Source organism: Sus scrofa, chromosome 8, assembly GCF_000003025.6.
Source record: "Sus scrofa isolate TJ Tabasco breed Duroc chromosome 8, Sscrofa11.1, whole genome shotgun sequence".
In the NCBI taxonomy this organism is placed as follows: Eukaryota; Metazoa; Chordata; class Mammalia; order Artiodactyla; family Suidae; genus Sus; species Sus scrofa.
Window position 1 is genome coordinate 2,266,959 of NC_010450.4, and position 15,106 is coordinate 2,282,064.

At 63.4% G+C, this 15,106-nt stretch overlaps 2 long non-coding RNA genes across 3 annotated transcripts; both read left to right on the forward strand.

Moving 5' to 3' along the window:
• LOC110262044 lies at positions 281–5,404 on the forward strand. Its single transcript, XR_002346537.1, has 5 exons — positions 281–359; positions 512–647; positions 1,359–1,475; positions 2,061–3,297; positions 3,500–5,404. It is a non-coding gene; the product is annotated as an uncharacterized LOC110262044 (long non-coding RNA).
• On the forward strand, positions 6,346–14,553 carry LOC110262045. Of its 2 annotated transcripts, none has more exons than XR_002346539.1 (2): positions 6,346–9,480; positions 11,705–14,553. It is a non-coding gene; the product is annotated as an uncharacterized LOC110262045 (long non-coding RNA). The 2 variants fall into 2 exon arrangements; XR_002346538.1 differs by having other exon boundaries at positions 11,753–14,553.

Genomic DNA, 15,106 nt, shown 5'->3' on the forward strand with positions numbered 1-15,106 from the left:
TCTGGCCTCCTTTCGCCATCTCCCTGGACACGCCAAGGACCTGCCCCTCCGCCCCCAGCGCCGACTGCGGCCTGGAGCCTTGGATCCAGCACCTGCCTCTGGGATGTTCCCCGGAGGCCCAGCTGAGACCCGGACCTGCCCCCCCGTCCTCCTCACTCTTCACGCAGCCGGGGGTCCAAAGGCTGCAGGACCCAAGCTCTGGAACCTTCCCACGGTGTGGTTGGAAGAGGCCAGGCGGAGGAGGGAGGCGTGGCGTGGCCGTTGGCGGGTTCCTGGGGTGATTCAGGGCCGTGGGCTCAGCAGGTTACTGGGGCGATTCAGGGCAGAGAGCCAGGGCAGGGCAAGCCTGCGGCTGAGAGGTGAGAACGTCGGGTGTTGCGGGTCCAGGCCTGACGGGGGCAGTTCTGGCGCACTGTGAGCTGTGAGCAGCCCGAGCTGAGATGTCGCGAGCCCAGGGGAGGGGGCACTTACCACAGAGGCGCTGTTCTTAACATCAATGTTATTTTCTCAGAGCCTGCTGAGCGGGGCCCTTTGCCCCGGGGGCCCTGGCTCTGAGTTCGGGCTCCACCTCCCAGCCCCTTCCACCACCCACGTGGCTGGCTGAGCGCCCATCCACCTGCCCTGTGCCGCGGGCGGGGGGCTTTCAGGTGAGGCGGCAGGCCCTCGGGAATCCGGGGTGCCCCCACCCTCCTCTCCCTCATCTTCAAATAGAGCCCGATCCCAGGGGGCAGGGGGCTGGGGGCAGGGGGCAGGGGGCAGGGGGCAGGGGGCTGGGGGCTGGGGGCTGGGGGTGGCTAGCTCCTGCCCAGAGCTCATCGCTTCCCCGGTTGTTGCCGTGGAGAAAGTGGGAGAAGGCCGAGCTGGGGTGGCCCCCTGCCAGGACCAGACAGGCCCTAGGACGAGTCTGTCCCCCTCCCGGGACTCAGGTTTCCCTCCTTTAAAATGGGAATTATGACATCTGGTGTCTACACGGTCAGGGGGACAGTGGACCAAGCCACACCAAAGGCGCTGAAGTTCCTAGGCCTCCTCTTGGGAGGGACACCTGCCAGCCCCTCCTGGGCACAGCCCCACCCCCACCATTCCTCCGGGGTCCTGGGATTGGCCCAGCCGCCATCCTTTGCTGTCCCTGCTCCCCGCATCCTGCGGAGACCCAGTTCATGATGCTGCGGGTGCTGCCCTGGAGCCTCTGGCCCAGGGTCTCGAACCCAGGCCCCAGCGGAGCTTTCTATGTGCTCTGGAGGGAGGGGCGAAGAAGTGGGAGCCACGGCCTTGACTCTGGTGGAGGGAACCTCGCTGGCTGGTGGCAGCCCTCTGGCTGGCCTGCCTCCTCCCCACCAGCTGACCACACTGCCGTCTAGGAGGCCCGGCTGTGCCCCAACAATGCTGCTTTGTGCCAAGAGGGACCCAGAGCCTTGTAAAGGAGGAGCCCCTGCCACCATCTCCCCAGTTTTGGAGGCACTTCGGGGGAGCAGGAGGTGAGAGGGGGCTTGTATTGACGAGGGTTCTAGGACAGGAAGGGCAGCCGAGCCCTGCTGGGGTGGGCAGGGGTGGGGGCTGAAGCCTGTGCACCCCACCCCCAGCACCGCAGTGAGTCCCTGGCAGTTGGGAAGGAGCAGACCTGCCGTCCCTAAGAGCAGCTGGAGTCCTGTTTCAAGGACCGGAGGAGGCCGAGCCTCCCCCTGATGGTGCAATGGCCCCTCTGGGGGAAGAGGCCCGGGTGCACCTCTAGCCCCTTTACTTTTCTTTGTGGGGGCCACCTGGGGCATATGGAAGTTTCCAGGCTAGGGGTCCTGTGCGACGCCACAGCCACGGCCACGCTGGATCCGAGCTGCCTCTGCAGCCTCGACTGCAGCTCACGGCAACCCCGGATCCTTCACCCACTGAGCAAAGCCGGGGGTTGGACCCGATTCCTCATGGATACTAGCTGTTGGCTCAACATGCTGAGCCACATCGGGAACTCCAGCCCCAGCCATCTTGACCTGAATTTCATTTAACCAAGCCCCCAGCCCAGGGCTTGCGTAACTATTATTTCCTAACCTAATTACGGAACTTTGTGCCAGTTCCCAGGATTCTTGAGGGCTGTCTGCAGCCCCTGCTTCCTGTGAATGCAGGAGAATGAGCCGGCCAAGAGACCCAGGGAATTGCTCAGAAGTCAGTCTGGCCTGTTTTAAATCTTCGGGTCTGCTGCTTCCCAACTGTGTGACCTTGGGGGTGTGGCTTTACCTCTCTGAGTCTCATTTCATGGACTGGAAAATGGAGTTGATAACAGCACCTATCCCACAGGATGTAGCAGACTGGGTGAGGGACAGGGTATGTCTGGTGCCCCCTGGCATCGGTGGGTGGGGGAAAGGCTCCCTGGAGGGGGGCCTCCCTCCTTTCCTCCTCCCCCCTCCCCTCGCTCCCCCTCCCGCAGCCCCTGCCCCACCGTGGCTGGCGAAGGCAGCACAGGGCCGCCCTCCCAGAGCCCTGGCAGGTGGGCAAGGCCTTGGACTCTTACGTTTTCGTGTGAATGTCTTCAGCGTGGACTTAAACAATTCGGATAACCCTGCGGATGAGTTTTGGAAATGAGTCTGGCAGCAGAAGAGGCAAAGGCAGCGAGCCGCCGGCCCAGGGACCCGTTTCCCGGAGGAAACAAGGCAGCGTGGGGATGATTTTCTTCCTTATTTACGGAGCAAACCTCCGCGCCCAGGAAGCCCTGCACAGCGGTGGCCCTGGTGCAAGGGGAGAACGGAGGCCCTGAGCGCCTGCCGGCTCCCCTGGGGACCGTGGAGGGTCTGGGGGCCGTGGGCCCTCCTGCTCCCCTGTCCTCTGGCCTCAGCATCAGGGCGTCACCCGCACCGTGGCGCTGCCTTCCTGCCAGTGGGTCCGTTGCGTCCTGGGGGGCCTATGGCCGGACCCCTTCAGGCCCCCGATGGCACGCAGCAGGGGCCAGGACACTGGGGGCCTCACCCCTTGCCTCCCCCATGGGACTGTGTGTGGGGCCCTGACAGCCCCACCCGGAGACGTGAGGCTGCCCTGCGCCAGGTGTGTCTCCCACAGGTGCTGCCAGGCCCCCAGGGTCTGCATAGGTGTACACAGGGTTCCACGGCCAACCCCCGTGGGGCCTGCCCCGTGCCGGACGCTGTTCTAGACGTTTCCATGTGTATTAGCTCACTCACTCCTCGGAGAGTCGAACAGATGGGACCCCGATGACCCCGTTTTATAGGCGAGGAGCCGAGGTGTGGAAGCGAGGCCCCAAGGGAGGGACAGGAGCCCCGGGGCCCTGAGCCGGGAGGCGGAGCCCCCTGCAGCATCTCTGTGAGTCTGTCCTCTGCCAGCCAGGCTGGCGAGAGCAGGGACCTGGCGGGGGCGGGGGGGGGTCCCTGCTCTCCCAGCCCCCCTCCTCATCCAGGCTCGGTGGCCCCACCCCCAGGGATCTGCCCGGTGGCAGGGATGTCACCCCCTGTCCCCCCCGCTCCTGGCCTTTCACCCAGAGACATGACTAGCTGTCATCCTGCAGGGCCCGTGTGCTCTCCTGCGTCCAAGGTCTTTCCTGTCCGTGATCACTCACCTGCTGCAGTGGGTTGGATGGGGACCCCCAGGGTGGGGCCACGTCCTGAGCCCCGGCGCCTTAAATGTGGCCTCATTTGAATAGAGGGTCCTGGTTACAGATCCCAAGACGAGATCGTGCCCCTCACCTGGTGCCCCTAAATCCAAGGACAGATGTCCCATCGGAGACACACGGCGGGAAGGTGGAGGAGGCCACGTGATGGCGGAGCAGAGGCTGGGGCCACGGGGCCACACGCCCCAGAAACCTGGACACCCCGGAGCCGGAGGGTCCGCCCCTAGAGCTTCTAGAAGGGGCGTGACGCCTGGATTTGGGGCTTTCGTTCCCAGAAATGTGAGAAAATAATTTGTCGTTATAAGCCAACACCTTGTCGTATGTGACGGCAGCTGGGGACCCTCGTACACCCTGTACGGGGCTCTGTGGTGCCCCCCCCCACCCTTGCAGAGCGGAGAGGTGACGTTACTTTGGTGGAGACATTTTTGTGAGTGGCCCCCAGCTGCTCCCAGGGGAAAGGCTGCCGCGGAGAAGCCTGCGTGGGTCAGAGAGGGTGACCCCTGTCCCCGGCCACACCCACCCACCGTCCCAGCCGCTGGGGCTGTGCGCGGCCTTAGCTCAGAAACGGAGCATGTCTTGCAGGCGCCAAGGCTGGTGCCCTGTGCAGGTGGGCCCCTGAGGGAGAGCTGAGTGTCCCCTCCATCACTGCCTGTGAGCATGGACCTGCTGTGTGCCCAGCTTGAGAGGCACCCAGGGGCTTCGGGCCCACGCCTAGTCCAGAGCGGGTGCCCAGGGGACAGAGCCCACTCAGGGACCAGCCCCATAACACCAGGAAGCACAGGCCGAGGAGGCCTCCCACCCAGATTCTGGGACCTTCTGGCTCCCAGGGGGCCTGTGGGAATCCTGTCCCTCCTCTGAGGAGCCCAGCTGCCCCCGATGCCCGGTGGGGCCCCTTCCCCCGCCTCAGGGCCTGCGTGGTCCTTGGGGAGCTCGCAGAGGCTGGGGTTTCCATGGCCACCAGCCTCTCCTCTGCCCAGGATCTGCTTATTCCTTATTCAGCACCCAGTGGCCCCCACTGGGAGGCTCCGTTTCCTGCCACACTGAGGTGGTGGGGGAGGTCACGGGGCACCGGGTCCCCTTCCAGCTGAGCTCCCACTGGCAAAATGCGAGCAGGAGGCACGGGGAAGGCTCCGGTCCTCCCCACTGGTGGGACTTGAGGCTGGAGTTGGCAGCTGGGATATTGGGGTGAATGAGGACCACGACGGCAGCCCCACGCCCAGGTGGACACTGGGGGACCTGAGGCTTGCAGAGGGCTGTGTCTGGGGTCGCACGTGGGGTCTGGCCGGCCCGCCCAGCGTCTGCTCGGCATCTGTGGCTGGGTGCCCCAGTGCAGGGGGCGCTGGGGCGAAGCTTCCCGACCTTCCCAGCGCTGCGCGGCATTGCTCTGCATCTGGGGCTCCCGTCGGGGTCTGGCCTCAGCTGTGGCCCCTTCTCCAGCCCCCCTGCTGCCCCAACAGTCCCGTCACGTGTTGGAGCCTGCTTCAGGGCGAGCTGACACTTTGCGAGAAGAATTAAGACGAATGTTGGCGAAACGCTTGGCCGTGGAAACGGCCATCTTCCCGCAAGTGCTGCCGTGCGGGGCCCGGGGGAGTGCAATCGGCCTGCGGGAGGCCGTGTCCCCCAGCGAGCTCTGGGCCCTGCGGAGAGCCAGGCCCTCCCCTGGATCAGGCACAGGCCTGAGCCCGTCGGGCCTGCACACCGTTGGGGATGGAGAGGAAGAGGCCGGAACAGAGACCGCAGCCAGGAGCAGGGCAACGGCTGTCCTCGCCATCTGTCCCTCGCGCGCTTTCGTAATAAATTCATTTGTCGGATCACGGTTGGCTCCTCCTCCACCTCCCCAGGTCGGCTCCCTGGGGCGGGGACCTGTCAGGCCAGCTTGTTCCCATCTTCCCAAGACCTGGCCAGGCCCTGGGCCATGGCAGAGACTCGAGATCTGTTCAACAAATGGACGGATAGGTGGGTGGACGGTGGGACGGATACTGGAGAGGCGGCGGCTGGGCAGTGGGGGCGCTGATGCTGGCCGGCTGGTGGCCGGCCGGGCAGTGGGGGGGCGGCGGTAGATGGCTGGGTGGGCGGATGATGGGCCGATGAAGGTGAGCGGACGAGGGGGTGGCTGGATTAACGGTAGAGGGGTGAGTGGATGAGCAGGGACGGGGGGAGTGGACGGGCGGCGGTCCTGCTCACCCAAGTGCCCTGACGTCGGACCGTTCCTTCCCCGGCCTTGCCCAGCTGGAGCAGGTGGGGGCTTGGCTTGGTCACCCACTGCCCGCGGTGTGTGAAGGGACGTACTGCCTGGCTGACCCCTGGCTTGCTCTGAGCAGCGAGGCTGCTGCTTTCAGGGATGCCCCAGAACGTACCCACTCCTCATGGGGTTCTGGCATCACCAGGAGAGCGCCGATGCCAAGGGCAGACCTCTGGCCAGTGTCTGAGGCCCCAGCCATGCCTGACTTGCTGGCACACCCTTCCCAGTCCCTGGCGCGCTTTGGGCTGGAGTGCTCACAGTTCCGCCTGGAAGCCATCAAGCCCTGGGCTTTGGGCATCCCTCCCCACCCTCACCCCAAACCTGGGCGGAGGGGAGAGGGGGGAGGGATGAGAGCGGCCCACACCGGAACAGAGGAGGCTGCGTGGGGGTGCACTCAGCCTGCTGCCCCTCCCTCACTCCCAGTGCTCCATCCCAGCTTGACCATCTGGGCTGCCCAGCAGACGCCTGCACAGAAACGCAGAAGGCCCTCCCGCAGGGGAGATGAAGTCTTTTTTCCCCAACTGTCCCCACACAGGGCAGAAAGCAACCCCTAGGGACAGAGGAGGAAACTGAGGCCAGGCCCAGAGCGCCAGGCTCCAGGCTGCAGCAGCCCCGGCAGCTGGTCCTGGAACGTGGGCCCCTGACCCCAAGCCTGCTGTGGTCTCTGCCCGACCGCGGTGGTCTGTCTCACGCGTCGGCTCGGCCAGGCTATCATTCCCACTGGTGCCATTACCCTGCTGGGTTGCGGGAGGGTCTTTTGTGCACACCTCACCTCCATGAGACTCAAGAGATCAGATGGGCCCTCCGCGCTGGGGAGGGCCGGCCGCTTTACCCAGTCTGCTGGTCCCCGTGCTCATCTCAGCCAGAAACCCCCTCGCAGACACACGCAGTCTTGTCGACCCCACATCTGGGCCCCTGTTTGTGGGCACAGAGCACGAACCACACACTTCCCAGGGTGGGTTGAGAGCCTCTGCCCCGGTTTGGGGCTTCACTCTCTTGTCGCCCCCACGAGTCTCTTCACCTCGCTGCACAGAGAGGAAGGGCTGTGTGTCCTCTCTGGGGAGACGGCAGCCGCTGCTCTGACGGTGAAGAGATGCTGAAGCTCAGAGAGGGCAGGTGCTCCGGCAGGATCACACAGCAGGTCCTGACGGTGCTGGGCTCCCACTCATCCGCTGGGCTGGGCCAGTCCCTAGCCCACAGCCTCGCTCCTGGTCTCTGCGGCCTCAGCGTGGGGTGGCTGCATTGTCATCACCGGGGCCACAGGTCTTGACCTCAGCAGCATCACACTCAGCACCTGGAGAAGCATTTTCTTGTATCTTCTCAGCTGCCTCTCCCAACAGCCTGTGGGCAGGGACGGTCTCATTTCGCAGTTGGGGAGATTGAGCTGCAGAGAGTGGCTGGGTTCACCCAGGGTCCCAGCAACCCATGGGTTCTGACCCAGCCTCGATGGAGTCAGAATCAGTCACATTTTCTGCCTCCCCCCTGGGGGGGCCTCTGATCAGCCTCTTCCCCCTCCACCCCTGTTCCTGTGGGAAGGAAGGGGGTCTGGGCTCCTCCACTCAAACGGCCTGTGTGTGTGTGTGTGTGTGCGCGTGTGCACACCTGCGTGATCGGGAACTACTCTTTGAGCTGCGAGCCCACCCTGAATCCATAGTTGGTTATTTTGACCCAAACCTGAACTCCACGCCTGAACTCCATGCCACGGTTCACTGGCCTTGGTTTACAAAAAAAATTTCCTGACTGAACAAAAACAAGCCGAGAACAAACTTGAAAGGACAGAGAAAAGGCTCAGGGCAGCCTGGGCCGGCACAGGGCCGCTGGAAAATCAGAAGCAGATGGTCCGAGTGTTTGGAGCTGCACACGGGACGCAGATGGAGCTGGACGCAGTCTGGGAGGCGGGGCTGCCGCGGACCTGCACCTGCACCTGTCTCCTCCTCCCTTGGGGTCCCCCTCTCTGGGGGTGAGGGCCTCTCAGCTGCGGAACCTGGGTCCTGGACCATTTGGAGAAGCCAGAGCCAGGAAGCTGGGCTCCCCGGGAGCTGACTCACCCCTCTGACCACCAGCAGCCCTGAGAGGTGGGGTCCTGTCCTCCTGCTCCCAGAGGCTGCCGCTCAGGAGAGGAAGCAGCTGCCACCGTGAACTTGTAAATGGCACGGCTGGGGTTAGACGTAGGATGGCCAACCCCGAGGCCGAGCCAGTTCCCGGCTCCCACGAGGCCCCGAGTCGGCCGCCCCCACTGCTCGGGCCCCCTGGACGCCCACAAGTCCTGGGCTGCCAGGGTCCCTCCTGTTGCCCCGACTGGGACCCCTCCCCATCCTCCCTTCTCCGTTGGCCTCCTAGAAGACAGAGTCTGAGCAGAGTGGGCCCTACGTCCAATGACCGGTGTCCTTCTGAGACGTGGAGGGGACACAGAGCGAGGCGGCCACGGGGCCACTTAGGAGAGATCAGAGCCATGCGGCCACGAGCCAGGAAGCAGCAGGGATGCCGGCAGCCCCCAGAAGCTGGAAGAGACAAGGAAGGACCCTCCCCTAGAGCCCAAGGAGCCAGCCCTGCCGACACCTTGATTCTGAACTTGGAGCCTCCGGCCTGCGAGACGGTCGCTGTCTTGTTGGGAGCAGCCCAGGCAGAGAGGCTAACGCCAGGGCTCACCGCTCACCGCCACTCAACCCGGCTGCCCCCGGGGCCTGCCTTGCTGGAAGGCAGTCCTGGCTGGGTGGCCCTCTGGGGGCTGGGTCCAGGCCGCCAAGCCCAGCAGCCCTGGTAGCACAGGCAAAACTCGGAAGAACCTAGCCTCATTCATTCCCTTGCGCCTCGGGAAGCCTTGCAAACAGGGCTCAAGTTACTGACGTTATTGAGATGATTGCTTCTTGTGACTTTAACAATTCAAAGCCCAGGGAAGCTTCCTTTCCTGCAAAATGTGTGCCCATCGGTCCCTTGCAGTGCGGCTGGGCAGCCGAGGTGGGGGCGGGGGAGGCACCAGGCAATGTGCGTGGCACCTGAGCCCCCAGGCCGACCCTCTGCACCCCCTGGGGTCCTCCCCTCAGCCCCTGTGGTGGGGGCAGGGCAAGGGGTGTGGCTGAGTGAACGAGTGAATGACTGACAGCCCAGAGGCCACGCCCTGGGCCCTGCAGGCAGCCTGGCCTCAGATTTAACTGACCGGCGGCACCAAAACGAAAGGGTTTAACTCAGGAAATTACAGGCTCCGAAGCACATGGATCACAGGCCCCTGGTGACAGATCTGAGGTCCTGCACCCAGGCCTCACCTCCCCTGCTGCACTGCACAGCCCCGTGGGGGCCTGGGGAGGGCTGCCCCCGCCTTCCGGCCGGGCCCCAGGGCACCATGCCCAAGCCCTGCCCTGGCCCCGCCCTGCCCTGAGTGAGGCCACCAGCATACGGGAGGAGGGCTGGCCCCAGTGAGCTGACCGAGGGGCTCCAGGGTGCTTCAGGCGGTGTGGACCCCAAATGGTGGGTTAGGGCGTCTTTGCAGGGCTGCCTCCTCTCCCCCGGCCTCGCCCAAATTCTCAGCCGCTGGCCTGCAGGCGCCTCTTCCACCTCCCGAGGGCTGGAGGCCTGGATGAAGGCCGGGCGCCCAGCTCCACCCTCGTCACCCCACCTCCAGGAGGAAATGTCGTTCCAGGTCGGTGGGGGCCGGGACTGTCGGGAGGGCCGGAGGGAGCCAGCGCCCGCGACTGGGGCTGCAGCCTGGGCCCCCACGACGGGGCTGGGGGGAGCGGGGGCTGGCGACCGGCTCGTGGGGCCCTGTGACAGGTCCCCATGTGAACACAGGCCGGCGCAGAGTGAGGGCCACACAGGGAGCCACTGGGCCCCGCTGCCTGCCTGGGGTTCCCCGCACGCAGGGGGAGAGTGAGGTCGCGGCCACTGAGGCGTCTGCGCCTGGCTTTGGGATCAGCCTGAACTGGTGGGAGCGGCCTTAGACTCAGAACTCAGGGAGCGGAATTTTCCAGCATCTCCGTGGAGTCCGCCCTCCATGGGCTGCTCAGGCATGTTTACTGTCGCTTCCTCTCTCCCGGCAGGGCCTCCAGGGACCCTCCTGGCTCCCATTCCAGGCACGGGGTCTGCGGACCCCGGGGTGGCACGCGGTGGCGCGCATGGACGGGGCCTCCAAGCTCAGTTCCCAGCCAAGCCTGGCCTCTGCTGGCCCAGCTCCCCCAAGCTGTCGTCATGGGGACATGGGAGGGAGCGGCCATGGGTGTGTCCCCAACCTCAGAGGAGCACCTGCTGGGCCCCCAGCCTGGGCCTTGGGGCTTTGCAGGGAGGGCAGTGGTGGGGCGTTCCCACTGCTGCTTCAACCATACTTCTGCTGAGTGCCTACTGTGTGCAGGGAGCCTGACCCAGGGACCAGGCTGAGGGGTCACTGTTCTCAACAAGGGAGCCCCGCGGGCCCACCCAAGGCCGCGTCGAAACTCTGTCTTGAAGGCACTTGACCTTTGACCTCTAAGGAGGGGGAGGGGCTACGGGGGAGGAGGGGCACACACGGCAGCTTAGAGCGTCCCCTGATCCACGGTGACGCTGCAAATGGATGTCATTACCCCAGATCCCTGAGACCACTCCAGGCCCCCGGATCGGAGTTGCTGGAGCTGGGCCTGGGAATCTGCATTTCAGTAAACCATGCAGGTTCTCACTGGCGTGACTGCAAGAACTAGACTGTCACAGAAGCTCACCCTGCCTTCTGAGCCCTGCCCGCCCTGCCGCAGTGTTCCCAAGTGGCCTGAGCTCTCACGGAGCCTCAGGTGTGCCCGCTGCTCACCAGCACCCCCACCCCTGGCACCTGTTAACATCGGAGGCCTGGGGAGGGCCTGGCACACGGGCACCATGCCTTCTCCCTCTTCTGCGCCACATGCAACAGCCCCAAGGGGGTGGCCCGAGTGCCCAGAGCAGACCCGCCAGCCCGGTTTTCTGTGACCTGGAGCATGTGCCTGGGAGTCCCCTCTGCATGTGGAGTCAGTCAGCGTCCTGTCCTCTGTGAAAGGTGACGCTCAGAAGGGCCCTGTGCTCAGGGCCAGCCTCTGCCGCTCAGGAGACACTGCCCGGGGGCGCTGGCCTGGACGAGGCAGCCCCGCTCTCCACTCTGGGCCCCTTCTTGGACTGGGGTCAGCAGCCCCCCCGACCGTGGGCAGTGGCAGGGCCCCACCCTTTCCGCGTGGCGCCTCTTGAGGATGTGGCGATGCAGCCGGCAGAGGGGAGGGTCCAGCCAGGTGCTGGCCACAGTCCCCGAGACCCAGGCATCTTCCTCCTTCCCCCAGACCTTAAACTCACTCTCCAGGGAGGCCTCACGGTCTGGGGCTCCGCGGGGACTCCTGACTCAGCCTGGGGGTTCGGGGGCCCTTGGGAGGTGATGTGACATCAGGTTGCCTGCTTCCACAGCCCAGGAGGAGCCCCGCTGCTGGGGAGGGATCTGCCGGGGAGGGTTCTGCCGGGGCTGGGCCCTCTGATTACACAGCCGGGGAGTCTGGGCGACCCACTCAGAGAGCTGGTGGCACAGCTGAGGCCACTGGGGTAGGGTGGCTGCCTGGCCTGGGCCGCATAGGAGCTCAGGGCTCAGAAGAGCACCAGCAGAGGCCGGGGTGCCCAGTGGCCACTGGCTGACGGTTGGGCAGGACCGTTTCCACCCTCTGCACGTGACTAGCTGAGGGCCTTGGGGACCCCTGAGTCAGCGTTTCTCCCTCTTCAGGGCAGGCACCAGGAAACATTTCTGAAAGTCTGTTTTTACAGCAATTTACACAATTGCTTTCTAGTCCCAAATTTGGGGAGGATGCCACAGGCGTTGAGTGAGGTTGCGGCCTCGTCAGGGAGTCAGTTAAGCAAATTATCTGCAATCTGGGTCCCTCTGTTCCCGTCAGGTGGCCTCAGATGTCCCATCAATACTTTGGCCTCCTTTCCACCTGCAGGCCCTCGCCGGCCTCCGTCTTCCCACCTGGACGGCATCTCTGATCGGGCTGTTTGCACCTGCGAAAGGCCTCCCCGGAGACCAGCCCCTGGTCTGGCAGGGCCCCCGGCCTCCTTCCCACTGAAGTCGGCGTGGAGGTCGCTGGCCTCCAACGATGAGCCGCCCGAGCTTGGGGGGTCTGGGGAGGACCCGGCGCTTGGACCGTCTTCCAACAGAAGCCAGGGGACCGAGGAACCCGAAGCTCCTGCCCAACGGCTCAGTCGGCACGTCCCCGCCCTTCGAGATCCAGCGTTTCCTTTTGTCGCCTCATCATGTGACGAATGTCATTCGAAACGCCCGTCAGTCCTCAGCGTTTATCGCAAAAGCCACCCCCGCCTGGATTCCCACCCCCGCCCCGGAAGCGAAGGTTGGCCACGTTCACTTTTCGCCTGTCTTGGCCTTGCTTTGGTTTTGCGGGTTTGGCACTTGGCTCCCGCTTCCAAAGGACCTGCCGTTGTGCTGTGCCCCTCATCTCGTCATCCTTCCCTCCAGGTGGCAGAGACGCATCGAGCGCGCCCAGCGCCCCGTCCCCCATAGAGGGAAGCCCCACTTTCCATTCAACCTGACCCAACGTTAATCCATTAGTTAACGTATGGACTAAAAGTTCTGAATGAGGCTCACAGGTACATCAGCTCCCCGCTGTGTCTCCGTCCTACTCTCTCCTCACCCCCAGGGCAGCCCCCGGGGTACGTTCTCCAGTCTCTTGTGTCTCCACCACCAGTTCCTCCCCTGAGCTTTTCCGCAAAGCTGGGAGAACCCACCCTCCTGTGTTTCATGGGGCGGGGGGGACGGTGGCTGGTCCAGCCCAGTTTTCTCTCTGGATACATCCGTCTGGACGGCGTTGTCTCTTCCCCTTTGATGGCCCCGATCCTGGTCCCACATCTTCCGGCTTGTGGTTTTGAAACTGACAGCACTAAGGACTCAAACCCAGCCTAAACCCCGTTCGGGAGTTGAACCCACGGTTGTTAACGTAGAATCCCTCACCGGTGTCCGGACTTACGGAGGGTCAGCTTCTTTGTGTCCCAGCACAGAAGGAAATCAAGTGATAAGCAAGAAATAGATTTATGAAGACAGGACGCTCGTGAGAGACGCCAGCGGGCAGGCAGGGGGCCTCTGCCCCGAGGGTCGGGTGGGCTCTGTTTCTAATCCACCCGGAGTGGGGCTGGGGAAGGACCCCCGCTTCCTCCTTCGTCAAAGTGCTTTTTCCCTTCCGCAGAGGGCGGTCCTTCAACGCCTGCCCTTGGTGCTAAGGATCTTCGGGGGCTGAACTTGAACGCAGGCCTCATTTTAATGACCTGAGGCATAGCTGGTGCTTTTATTTGTGGTTTTGTTAAGCAAGCCGGCTTCTTTCTGATGACTTTCTGGAGCGACCATTAACCTCCATGGTCTCCCGAAGCCCCCTAGGTTTCCCTGTCTCTCTGTGGTCCCCTCCTGGGACTTGCACAACTGCCCGTGCGACTGTCCTGCTCCATGCCTGTCAGCTGTGTGCTCTCCTTTGCTGTTTGGCCTCCGGGAAGTCAGCGGTGGGGGTGGGGGGGCTGTGCATTTTCTGAGTAAGGAGAGTCCCATTTGTCCCTGGGTGGCGGCAGGGCTGGCCTTGGAATTCAGTGTGTGGGAACTATCTCAGCATGCATGCCCCACCCTCTCCCAGCCTCCAGGATGCAGCTGAGAAGTTCAAGTCTACCATGGCTCCTGGTCGCCTCTGTGACCTGCCCCTGAAAACTGTCCTTTCAACGGTTCAAAACGCAGTGGAGCTTTGCTGGGGTGAAGGCGGTGGCTCCACATCGTGGGGGGGGGGGCCCTGGAGACCCCGAGGCCCGGACGGGTGGTCCCTCCCCTGCCTCCTGCCCCTCCCTCTCCCGCCTCGGCGCCTGCGGGGCCGGTCCTCCCCCACGCCCGTCCCCATTCCTGCCCCATTTTCTCTCTTTGAATCCGTGTCCTCTCTCCAGCCCGTGTCCTCAGAGCTGCCTCCTCAATCTTCCACCATCATCTAATTAATGTGCAAGAATTTGTCTTTTTTGCTGAATGCTCATTTTCACGGGCCGTGTTCTTATTTTGTGAAGGCATTATCTCCTCTCATCTCTGAGTCGCTTTCTCCTTTTCTGGGGGGTTTTCCCCTCCGTTTACTCTCCGTTCCCTTTTCAGTTGGGGTCTGCGTTTCTGTCTCTTGCGCTGGAGGCGTCCTCTGGCGTTGGGGACCCGGGCTCTGTGGCTGTCTTGTGCTCGTGGCTCAGGTTCCGTGACTCTTGGTCTGATCATCTGGCCTGGCCCTGGGCCTTCGTCCCCACCCCCGCCACCCTCCCCGGGCCTCTCCAACCCCTGTGTCCTCGCAGTGGCGGTCCCGTCCCCTTTCTGGCTTTGCCCGTGTTGGGCACCGGTTTCCTCGGATGAGCCCACACGTCCTGCGCCGCTGGGGGACCTCAGAACACACATCCTTAGCTGTCCAGCCTCGTGACGGATTTGGATTCCAGCAGATTCAGATGTCGCTGTCGCTGGTCTTCTCCGTGGGCAGGAAGCAGGATGGTCCGGGAGGGAGGCCGTGGGTGACTGAGGCGCCGTGTGCGTCCCCAGGCCCAGGACGCAGCGCAGGACACAGCAGACCCGGGAGGGGGCTAAGAATGAGGACAGAGTTTGCTCTCAGGCAGGGCAGGAAAAGCAACTTTGAGAGCTAAAATTTGTGTTTCTCTTTTCTGTAAGAGACCAAATAAGAAGGTCCTGGAGTCAACATGGTCCAATTTAAGTAAATGTTAAAAAAAAAAGTCGCTTTGCAGCGCGAAGAGTGGTGTATTTATCTGAGAAGTTGGTGTTTTCCTTCCCGAGGCAGTCAGTGGCCGCCCTGGGGCCGGGCTCCTTGCTGCTCGTGGGTGTTAAAAGCCTGTCTGCGTATAAATACCCGCTCCATTGTTCACAGTCGTGTTAAACCCATGGGCGGAATCAATGCAGTGTTTCCTTTCCTCTTTCTCCCCCTTTTGAGATAAGCTGGTTAATTGGGAGTTAATTTGTTTTGGAATGATTGGGCTTTTCTGTTTGAGGCCCGGGACTAAAAGGTCTTGCTTCCAAGGCATAAAATTTCCACTCTCAGCCTGAGAAACGCAGGATGGTTGAATGACAAATGCTATCAGACTTGAACTTCAATGATTTTTGCTTCCCCGATTTCGGTACCCGAGGTCTGCTCCAGGCCTTTAAAACGGGGAGAGGAACTTGGACCCTACTTGCAGCCATGGCCTCCGGCACCCCGCGGAGCAGCCTCGGGGCGGTGCAGGCAGCCTGGGGCCAGGCCAGCTCCCCGTTTTGGGTGGGGCATAGCTGCATGGGG